Source organism: Octopus bimaculoides, chromosome 12, assembly GCF_046866305.1.
Source record: "Octopus bimaculoides isolate indiv1 chromosome 12, ASM4686630v1, whole genome shotgun sequence".
In the NCBI taxonomy this organism is placed as follows: domain Eukaryota; kingdom Metazoa; phylum Mollusca; class Cephalopoda; order Octopoda; family Octopodidae; genus Octopus; species Octopus bimaculoides.
Genome location: NC_142939.1, coordinates 27,510,383 through 27,522,865, shown reverse-complemented (window position 1 = coordinate 27,522,865; position 12,483 = coordinate 27,510,383). Strand labels below are relative to the sequence as shown.

Sequence of the window (12,483 nt, the reverse complement as noted above, 5' to 3'; positions counted from 1 at the left end):
GGATTCATTCATAATGTGTGGCAACTTGGGCAAGTGTTTCTACTTTAGCCTCGAGCTGACCAAAGCTTTGTCAGTGGATTTGGTAGATGGAAGCTGAAAGAAGCCCATTGTGTGTATATGTATGTGTGTGTGTTTGGCTGCATTTGTTTTCCATTACTGCTTGACAACTGGTGCTGGTATGTTTACATCCCTATAACTAAGCAGCTTGGGAAAAGAGTCTGATAGAACAAGTACCAGGTTTAAAAAATAAGTACCAGGGTTGATTCATTCAACTAAAAAATTCTCCAAGCCAGTGTTCCAGCATGACTGTAGTCTAATGATTGAAACAAGTAAACAATAAAAAATAACAGCCCAAGGGATGGTGAGACTTCAAAGAGTAGAAACTCAGACTAAATAATCTGTTAAGCTTGATGTGGTAAAATTTATCATAGTCAAGTTTTCCTCATTGAACTTATTAAAATATCAGTAATACACTGAGATTCAGTTAATTTTTCAAACTCCTTTCCTTTTACTAAAAGAACCTTAAATGTTGTCGGGGAAAAAACAAAAGAGTATGGAAAGAAAACAATATTAGATAACACTATAAGGCGGCGAGCTGCCAGAAATGTTAGCACGCCAGGCGAAATGCTTAACAGTATTTTGTCTGTCTTTATGTTCTGAGTTCAAATTTCACCGAGCTCAACTTTGCCTTTTCGAGTTGATAAATTAATAAATCGATAAATTGCCTTTTGGGGTTAATAAATTAAGTACCAGTTGTGTACTGGGGTCGATCTAATCGACTGGCCCCCTCCCCAAAAATTTTGGGCCTTGTACCTAGAGTAGAAAAGAATATTAGATAACACTATGAATCCTATATAATCATCTTTGCCATGATATCATTATTACTAATAAACATCAGTTTACTCATTACTAATATCGTTTCTTCTATATCTCATTATTTTCAATGGTGAGAAATTGTCATTAATTTCACTCCCAGTAATTGAATTCACTAACTTCATCTTTAAATTTTTATGTAATGAATCACTTCTATTGTTCAACACCTTTTGGCTTTCTTTCCCTCCATCCATTTTTATTCCTGTTAATAATTTTTTGTTTGAATAGCTTTTTCATTTTATCATTAGAATTCTATTATATATACTTTTTGGGTTTTTTTTATTCAACAAAGTTGTTTATCATCCCCATCCCTTAGCACATCTGATTTTCCCTTTATACTTGTTTCTGAATTTCTAATTTGTTTCGGAATTCATTAGGAAAGGCAAAAATTTAGTTCTTTTATAACTTACTGACTAAGAGATGGTAATAATGTAAGGTCCTTGTATGTAATTAATGTTTGATGAAATACGGAATATCAATTAAAAGGTTTTATTTCACTCAAATATAATAAAGAAGTATATTAATATAAGAACTAATGACTAAATATGTCTAAGTAGAATGGAGCACATAATACAGGACATGTAGCAATTTTAAACACTAAATGAACATATCTGCATTTCTTTTTTATTTTCCCCTGGTTGTTAAAAGTACACCCAAGTCTGTCAAAAGTCATGGATGCTTGAGTCGACCATTTTCAAATTCCTTGACTTTTTTTTGCTCAGGTGATTTAACTTATTGAGAAGAAGGCAGCAGCATTTGTTACAGTAATGTAAAAGTTGAGATATTTTGCACCAAAGATGTTGCATTGTCAATATGTGATTCGGTAAGGCAGCGAGCTGGCAGAATCGTTAGCATGCCGGGCTAAATGCTTAGTGGTGTTTCGTCTGTCTTTATGTTCTGAGTTCAAATTCCGCCGAGGTCGACTTTGCCTTTCATCCTTTTGGGGTCAATAAATTAACAACCAGTTGCTTACTGGGTCGATCTAATCGACTAGCCCATCCCCCAAAATTTCAGGCCTTGTGCCTAGAGTAGAAAAGAATATATGATTCTGTAGAAATTTCATTATAACTAAGGAGTAAAAATTATGCAAAATCATAGAATAGTGCTTTTGATTCTTTATGATTTAGAAAATTCACATATGCATACAATGGATTTAGTTCTGGGAACTCCATCTCACGAACATATGGATCAATTTGGTGCAATAAAACTTTACGAGGGGATGTTAGCCAAGCTGGTAATGTATTACCATTGGCAGAACACTCTTAAAACCAAAATGTCCTTCATAAGTTATAACTGTACTGAGTAAAGAACTTATTGAGTGAGGATAGTGTATCAGAAAATACTGCCTCTCGATAAGAAACAGAGTGACTGTATATTAGGAGAGATAACTTAATAGCTTACTGGATAATCCCATAGTATCCTTCAATGAAATCATTGCCACATGGGTTGTAAGGGATAGTTTTGTGTTTGATGATTCCTTGTTTATTCAAATGGTCTTTACATCCTTTGTAAGCAATGATGACCTAAAATGATAGGAATGTATCCTGCAGTGGTATTCAATGTTAAAATTTGATATAGATATTTTTATAGCAGTTTAAGAACTCATTTTTGAATAAGATATTGCAAATAAAAAAAGGAAAGTGTGGGAGTTCTTCAATGGCTTCAAAGAGATATTTATTGTGAGTGAGTGTTGATACCGATGTCACTAAACTTACTCCATATGATGAGTAGACTTGATAAGTGTACCTTGTAGTGAATGAAATAACTGAAGCTTAAAACTTGCACACAGACAGCAAGACAAATAGGTCCTTTAACAACCCTCAGAAGGTAAGATGAATTTTCAGATTGCACAAAATGAAGCATTCTTGTTATTTCTGGACATGATGCCCCTTTGTGTGTTTCAGATAATGTAAATGGCAAAATAAATGCTCAGAAGTTACATGTCAGTGCACCTGATACAACATAGTTTTTTTTTTTTTTTTCTGGGATGGTAATTAGTAGTGCCAGAAAAAGATGGAAGCTGAAAATGATATTCCAATATCTTGTTATTTCCATTATCCAACTGTTGAACAGTGATAAGAGTAAAATGGCAATTTGATTTCTTTCTCTGTTCATGAATAGTGTAAGTTTACTTACAAGACCAAGAGTACTTGACACGAAAGCAACAGGTCTGTTATCTTGTCTTAGAGTAGTTGAAACATCAGCCTCATCAAACTCAAGAATGAAAGTTGAAGTTTCATCAATAGCTACAAGGGAGATGGTTGTAATTACTTTTCAAAAGTATTAAAGGTATTAAGTGCTTTTGACTTTGAGGATATTATTGTGTTTCTGATAAGAATATTATTTTATTGGAATTTATGGATCCATTTTGCATAATATGCAAATATACCCAGAGTTCTGCTGAGCACCTTAAGATATGAGACATCAGCCAAGTATTTTGACAATCCTCTATAAAATGATTTGGAGTCATTCAGTCTTCGGGTTTTAGTTTTTACAAACATTTCTAAACTTTGTGGCCTAAATTATTGCTAACTGGGGAGAAAAGGGTGACTAATGGTTCACAAGGCTGCTATTCTGGAGAATGTATGGCATATTGATTGATTTGAGAGGAAGAGAGACAAGTACATAGAATATATTTAACTGGAATACAGTGTTAAAGTGTTTTCTTGCACGGAAGAAGTAATCTAACTTTAATGATATTTTCTGGACATTTAATTTGATGATCTGTTTGAAATACTTCCATTAGAGATGGAAACATATTGCACAAAAGTTGTTACCATTAGCTTGATAAGCAACTATTCATTTGCTACATAGTACATTTAGGTAAAGTACAAACTTTACAAATTCTCGATTCCTGAATTCTATAATTATATATGTTTATTCTCTGTTAAAGGGAAGATATAATATAAACATGTACATAAAAAAGACGAGCAAAGTGGTAATTGAACACGCGTTTCTTTGTGACACTCTGAATTCTTTCTGCCTATAATTCCATTCACATGCATTATACAAAGAATATGCAAACTGCGTTAAAGAACTGAAGGATTTACTCGGGAGAATCCCAACATATACGCGTATTAACGGTAAAATATCACTACTTAAAGAGATGTATAGCTCAGGGTAGGACAGGAGAGAGTTTATTGTTTTTTTTCAGATCACCTCAGAATCTGAATATATTTTACTGCTCTAATCTTTAGATTAACATGGGACTTTAAATTGTAGGTGAAGTGAAACGAGAGTGGAATGAAACTGGCCACCAAAGTTGCCTCACCTGGATGCTTATGTAACAAACGGGAGAGTATGTTATACCAGTTCGAACGCAACGGTGAATCACACACTTACATTCGAAGGGATGTAAAATGAAAAAAAAAACAATATGAATCAAAAATATTGCGGATTGTTTATTTCTCAATAGCTTTCCGCGTGTGTCTACTTAATCGGGACAATACAGAAATAAAGTGAAAGAAAAACGTGTAACCGTTTTACAGAATGTGTGATAGAAACTGCGTACTGTGTTTCCTATCTGTCGACGAACTGAGAGTGAAGAAAATAAAACTAAAGAATTCTCCTCTCGAGTATATATATATATATATATATATATATATATATATATATGTATACATATATATATATATATATATATATATATATATATATATAAAAGAATCGCATTCTAGTGTATTATAAAATATGATGGGAAGGGAGAGGGGATCTCGAGTCGATACGACTGATTGGGTCTGCGGTTATTAACCAGGTAAGCTGTAGCAACGAGAATGACCAGACTAGCAGTAGCACTCACACCTCCACCACCATCACCACCACTACTACTACTACTACTACAAATATCATTTAGAGTAGCAGTGGAGTATAGCGGCCAGTAGCAGCTTTACTGCTGCAGGAAACAATACATGTTAGGAGTACAGCCAGACAACAGGCATTTTATTACATTCTCCTTTTAAGAAAAAGAAGAAAAAAAAACTGTTTCTCAGGGACTTTGAAGACGGTGAAGGAAAAAAAAAGAGAGAGGCACATAACAGATATTATACTGCTGAACAGGTAGTGGTTTTTACCTTTAATTAGACGTATATACATTTTTTGTTTGAGAATTATATTTCTTTCAATGGATCAATTTAATTCAGTTGGCTGTAATTTTAAATGAAGATTGCTGTATTTCTTACCACCATTCCTTTTTTTTTATGGAAATAACTATTGCTATAAGATTCTGTAAGTGCAGTTTATAGAATTCAATTTACTCACCTGTTGAATGCTTATGCAACTTTGTATGTATGTGCTTCAGAGAGAGGGAGAGAGAGAGAGAGAGACAGAGACTGTGGCGAAGACGTCATTTTTAAAACCCTGTAACTTTTAGGTTGCCAAAAGATTATTGTTGAAGAATGGTCGATACATTTATAATGCAATATCAAAAGATCACCATTCTTTATCTTGATTGTTATCTATATTGGGAAACAGTAAAGTACAATATTGATGGTGATGATGATGATGGGGGAGGGGAATGAGATTGGAAAGGAGCTGGTTCCTGTAAGATCTAATTATATTATTAATTGTGAAAATAAGTTTAAAGTGTCGAGCATAGAAACAACAATTCATAAAGAACGAATGTTTCCTAATACTGATTGACTGTTCAATGTATTTTAATGAAGCATTTTCTGGTCCGATCACCTTCAGTCCATTCCACTTTGGGACGCTTCATACATGTTCATATAAACACGCGCACACACACACGCACTCACACAGACACGCACACACATGTGTGCTTATGTATATACACGTAATCACTCTCATGCACTTTCTCTGTCTGTATCTCTCTCTCACCACCCCCCTACACATCCATTAAATTGTATCAATGATGAATTACAATGAAAACTTCCTGTTCGGGATTTTGAATTGATGTATGTGGTGTTGGTACATTGAAGATGATGGATGATGTTTGTGGTTCTGATTAATCATCAGGTGTCGGTTCATATTTCTTTTGAAGTGTGTTGTGTGTATAAAAGAATTGTGTGTATAAAAAAATTACTACTAAGTTGTCAACTGTTGTTTGTTGTCAACTGTTTCAGTTATATCACAACAGTTTCATTATTATTGTGTAGGAATTATTTTTCGATTTTAAAGAGGACCTTTTTGTGTTCTCTTTCTTATGCTGTCTTTTATTTGTACACGCTTTCTCCCTGTAAATCAGATGTTGGTCAGCCAACCTCTTTTACACACACACACACACCTATCTACCTATGTGGATGCGAACAAACATTCTCAGTATAATCATTTGTTTAATTTCTTATGAAAACGTCGGATATATGTTCCAAGACAGGTGAAAACGGAAACAAATGGATTACAGTATCCCTCTTTTAATTCCGGATCAGCTCAAATTTCATCCCAACGAGGTCGGATAATACTTCTCCGAAAGGAAATTGGTACTGTGCTTTGTTAGAGAAAAACGTTGTAGCAATTTATTTGACACTAGAAAATGAAATTTACAGAAAACTAAGAATCCGTTTTATACACGAATGAAACCAATTGAAATCATACATCAAATTCATTAAACTTAAAGGTGTATAGGAGTGGAAGTTGTGACGTTAATGTCCCAAAATAGAGCACAACCGGTAAAAACTACTACAAGTGCGTTAGAAACTGTGTTAACGGACTCGATTTGTGGGTAGCTTCCATCTAATCGCCGACCCACATTAGAGGATCTACAAACCTTACACGCTCCCTCCCTCTCTCGTCTCCCACTTCTACAATCTGGTTTTCCTATCCCACCTTTCACGCTCCAGAGAATAATTTGTAACGGGGTGAAGTGGTCTCTTTGATGTCCGCCTGTTGCTATGGGCCGTGATATATCATTGCAGTAATTTCGTTGTGATTCGTTACTTTCGTTTATCTCGCTTTCAACAATTTGGGTCCTTTCACAGATGGGTGGAGGAACACACTGTTGTCCTCTTAATTAAATGGAGAGCCTCGATCAGCTGAACACTTTAAACTGTGAGAAGATTACCATAATCATTAACCCATAAATGCTGCGTGACATAAAAACAAATTATTTCCATTCAATGGAAGTATGTAAATTTTGCAGGTCCTTCGGTGCTATTGAGAGAGAGAGAGAGAGAGAGTAAATACATATAAGTAACCCTTCAAAACTTCAGTAGCCTGCGTTGAAAGGGAAATAACTCCCTACTGGATTTCTATATATTATGTCAAGAATTAAGGTTTTAAGCTTTAGAAAATACCAGTTAATTGTGGGACAAACAGTTTTAATTCACGTTGCCTTTCTCTTTCTACAATATGCAGATAGGAAAGAAAACAAATGTTAATTCCCTTATTGCTTAGTAAATAAGCATATATGTGTGTAAGTATATGCATGGTTGAAAAGTTCGCATATACTCATATGTTCTCGGTTCGATCCCATCATGTTACTATTTAACTTCGGATTGATGAAGAAATTTGGTAGATAGAAATTGTGGTGTGTGATTAAACTATAATGTGCTGTATAGTTGCGTGTGTGTACATCTGTGTTATAGCAGCTGGTATGTGTTTAAGTGTCCTAACTCATATTCCTCTAGTAGAGCACTCTGAAGATATTTTACCTTATATTATTACTTAGAGGTTATTAAAATTCATAGATACATAAAGTAACTGCTTAGTTCCTGCTCAATCTACATACTAATCACTCGTAATCTCAATTACTACCCTACATTGTCTAGCTTAAATAATTAAGTGTCGTAAGTTCAACAACGGCTGACATAGTGAATAATTACCAAAACTTCTAGATGTCCCACGAAGTAAATATTCTACCTTGCCTTCAAGTAGTGTATTGAGGTTCATTCTTCCCGTTTATTTCATTTATATAAACATAAAAACACCGACTATATGCTGGATCGTTGTGTACACCAAATTTTTAAACATCTCGCGTAAATTAGCTAAAATTATTTTATATAACTTCGGCTGTAAGTCAACGATACTTACGTTTATGTGTGTATGTATCTAAAAGGACGTTAGTAAAGGAGTGTCAAACAAAATCAGTGTTGCAAATGTACTTTGTGGTATTTAGTCTGAGTTACATCCCTTTCTACCTACATGAGGTTGTTAGAATAAATACCTGTTGTAGTACTGAGGTCGAGATATTGAATAAAAGCGTTGATGTCAGTGCTCTAGTATGGCCAATGGGCGAAGGCTGAAACCAGTGAAAGACTATTATATATGTATGTAGATTCTCTGCTAAAATTTGGTTTGGTATTTTTACTACAAAACTGACTTAGTGACAAAAGTAAAAGAGAAACTGAGGGGGTTAAATATAGATAAATAGGTGAGATTTTTCCATTCCTTCTTACAGCTGTTCATTCTTCAAACCAAAGGGACTCTACTTAGGTATTCTACAGGCTACAAACAGTGACTAAATCTCTGTCAAATTAAACTTACTGACTTATAAAGGAATGACATAATGCAACCCTAGTTTTAAACTTTTATAAAAGAAGACAGGATAGCCACAGCTGTTATGCTTTTGATTATAGGTGTGTTTCATCAGGATTGACTTGAGGTAAAATAATAATTGCTCATTCTTTAAAATGCCTAAAATATTACAATCATTTACCATTCTTATTATAGCAAAGGTTGTAGAAAATGCTTTTAATTCATTTCTTAAAGAATCTTAGTTGAATGCTTCTTTATTCCAAATGTAATTGTATATTGACTGTCAATTATTACAATAAAATAAAATTTCAAATTTGAATGCTGCCCTTGTAAAATTATCATTACTCACCCTTAGGCAACAACTTTTCTAAATTCTGGTCAAACAAAATATAAAAATTTCGTTTTGGGATTTGGTTTGCAAGATTCTTTATGTGAGTTTGTGCGTTGAAGCATATTCTGTTGTGTCTGGGGAGAATCATTCTCTTTTGGTGCCTTATAATTTAACATTGCATAACATGTGCTTATATATGATAGTGGCTGATCTTGGATATGTTTCTAATATTCTATTAATATCTAAGGTGGTGAGCTGGCAGAGTTGTTAGCATACTGGGTAAAATGCTTACCAGTGTTTCACCTGTCTTTATGTTTTGAGTTCAAATTCTATTGAGGTCAAATTCCTTTCGTCCTTTCAGAGTCAATAAAATAGGTACCAGTTAAATATAGGGATAGATGTAATTAACTTACTCCCTCTCCACAAATTTCTGGCCTTGTGCCAAAATTTGAAACCAATATTCTACCATTATTCTTGTCTTCAGCAGTTTAAGTTTTTCTACTTCATTTTATTTCAAACTATCCAGAGAAGCACATAAAATGACTATAGTGTGTTTGCATGTGTGAGTTCTTTGGATATTTGGTTTGTTTTAACTTACACTGTGAGGTCTGTGTATGCATGCATATCTGTGTATATATATGTGTGTATCTGTATACATAAGTATGAGTGTGAATACACACACACACACACATTAATTATGACATGGTTCAATACCTTGAATTGGTCTCTTTGAATTTCTCTCATCAGTGACCACTACTACAGCTTCCACAGAGCCAAGTCCACTGGAGAGCTACTCTCTTATGTCACTCATCCGTTAGTTCTCATGATAGAAAAGTTTGATGAAAACAAAGTTGTTGCCCTACACATAAGCAAAATCTTTGACTGTATTTGGCATGCAAATCTGCTATCAAAACTTCCCATCCATGAACCCCTACCCATTTCTCATATCATTGAATCAGTACTTCCTATATAATTACACCATATTATGGCATGTGTTGACAGTTTCTTCTATCCAACGCTGAATCAACTCTGGTGTTCTTTCAAGTTTGGTTTCAACCTCTGGTCTCTTCCTTCTATATATCAATGACCTACTTGCCACTACATACAACAAATGTCCACTCTTATGCAAATGACACAACCCTTCATTCCCCCAACCAGCATCACCCACTTAAAGCTTGAAAATCACACACCAAGCTTGCATAGATTCCACAACTGGAAACCCTGAGAATGCCCTCCAGTAGGACCAAGTCAACCTTATTTCTTTCAACAGCAAAAAAAAAAAAAACACAAAAAAGCAAAAATCAAAAAAAGCTAATGCAGTATTCATCAAGAAAGCACCACTGTACTACATCCCCATTAAACATGAGCAGCACTCACCTAGATCTTTCACAGTCACTCCAAATGTTGGACCTCACTTTCAGTAAAGTAATCTCTATCATAGCTAGAACCACCTCCCAAAAAATTGGTACTTCTCTTTAGGGCCAGAAAATAAACACCCAACAGCTACTAACATTCAACAAAGTTCAAGTGTGACCCAAAATGTAGTACTGCTCCCATATCTGCAACAGAGCTGCTACTATGCACGCAAACATCATTTACCACATCCAGAAGAAAGTCACTTGATTAATTAAAATTCAGTCACTTCAAGCCTGCTAACAGCCTCTGGCCCAGAGGCCTGCTGTCTCCCTGTTCTCTCTCTCTATCTTTGAGCTGGCTGGTCTCATACCTCCAACACACAGGCATGCCTTATCTATTTGTCTTTCCATCTCTCATCATTCTTGATACTTCCAATTCCATAATCCTTCTACTACCCATTATGTCCAGGTCTTTCTTGCCAGAACATTGGCCATTGGGAATCTCCTCTTTGTTCATGTCTTTACTGCGGGTGTTGAAACATTTGTAACCAAACTTTAATAGCATCAAGCTTGCCAGTTATGGAGGGCCTGCAAAGGTTGTGGGGAGTTCTCTTTCCTTCAGACAAGTCAAAAAGACAAAAAAGGCAAGCTTACAAACACACACATGTATTGATACACACATACACATTATGTGGTTGCTAATTGTAAATTAAAAAAAAAATTTGCTTTTACTTGTAAGGCCTGTAGGAAAAGGCATTGCTCATTCCATTTGCTGATGCTTTGAGATTGATGATCTTGATGCCATTAATGTTCTATTTAAAACTATTTGAAGTAAAACCCACTAGGAAAGTGTGAGCAGAGGTGCAATATTATAGGTACAAAGGATTTCATAGGGAAATTGAAATGTGCATACAACTGCTTCCTAGTTTCTGACCACGCATGTACTGTATAGATAAATTGCTTACATTCATTATAAGACATAGTATTGGCTAAAAGAAACAAAGGAAACAAAGCAAAAGAAACAGACATGGTATATACTATATTATAGAATAGAATTATATATATATTTATAAATGTGTGTGTGTGTATATATATATGTGTGTGTGTGTGTGTCTATATATATATGTATATATATATATATATATATATATATATATATGTATGTATATATATGCACATGTGCATATATATATATATATATATATATATATGTGTGTGTGTGTGTAAATGTACAACCATCATATGTATTTGCATATATGTGTTTATATACATGTACACACATATGCGCACATATTTTGGTGGGGCATGTTTTCTCAATTACTAAATTCCTTACCACTTTCTCCCATTTCTTCCTTGGTCTTGTCTCAGAGGTTCCTTTCACTTGAGCTGCCTGGTATTTCTTTACCCAACTGTCAACTTGCACATGCTATCCATATTGTTATTACCACATATTTTTGTCATTTGCACACTCCATCTTTCTCATGCCTAATTTTTCTATCAACTGTGCTCCATCATGTATGCACACTGTTTTGCATTCAGTAGTGCCTGCTCATCTTATTTCTTTTTTTGTCTTTGCACTTCTGCTGTCATTGCCAATGTTTCATCATTATCTAACTTGTATTTTGTACACAAAAACCATACAATCTGTCCTTCTCTCAGAGCAAAAATCTTAATGCCAACAGAAGTTATACCTTCCTGAACTTTGTCCATTCTGATATTACTTTGGCTGCTGTGTTTCCAATGTATCTTCCTGCCCTGCTAATTAGGTCACTTAGGTAATGGAAGCAATCAACTATTTGTAGGGAGCCTTGGAAGTTCTAACTGTAAGCTACACCTGCATATCTGCTACATGTCTGTGCCCCCACTGCTTCTGTGTATCTTTTCTCCTACAAACTGAATCTTTTGTCTTTGTTAATTTAACTTCTGAGACCTCTTGATTCTAGGCTTTGCTTTCACATTTGGAATTTTTAAAATTCTTGAACAAATTCTGTTGTAAGAACTAGGTCATTGGTATACAAAAGTTCCAATGAACAACTGGTGTTAAATTCTTCTGTTATGACCTGGAGAACTATAATAAACAGGAAGTGATGGAGAAACAAGCCTGGTACCTATCTATCTGCATGCCAAATTTCTCAGTGGACTCATTACTAAGGCTCATCTTGCTGACAGCATTTCTGTATATAGCTTGCCTGGTTCTCACAAGCCATTCTGTCTCTCATTTTCATAGAGTTGGCCAAACTACAAAGCTTAGTGCCCTATCAGAGTCCTTTTTCCATGTTAAAGAATGCTATATATAGTGGCTTACTTGTAGCTAAGAACTTTCCTTGCAGTTATCTCTTTAGGGAGAGGGAATTCACTGGTACCTTGACTTGGCACAAAATCAAACTCCATCTTGTCTAAGCTAATTTTCTTTCTAATTGGTTGTAATATAACTTTTTCTGTGACTTTTGTAACTTGGTCTATTTGTTGTTTCTGTAGTTACTACTTTCTGGGGCATCT

The 12,483-nt window shown here is 34.8% G+C and overlaps 1 protein-coding gene across 2 annotated transcripts in view; it reads left to right on the top strand.

The window, feature by feature from the left end:
* LOC106879726 (tumor protein 63) overlaps positions 1-12,483 on the top strand; it is a 287,201-nt gene that overhangs the window by 154,974 nt on the left and 119,744 nt on the right. Inside the window, exon 1 of one of the 2 annotated variants that reach the window (XM_052972116.2) lies at positions 4,721-4,929. The exons of the other annotated variant lie outside the window; for it this stretch is intronic. The gene's annotated coding sequence lies outside the window, so the exon portion shown is untranslated. Of the gene's footprint in view, positions 1-4,720; positions 4,930-12,483 lie in introns of those variants that run through there. 2 annotated transcript variants of the gene reach the window in all.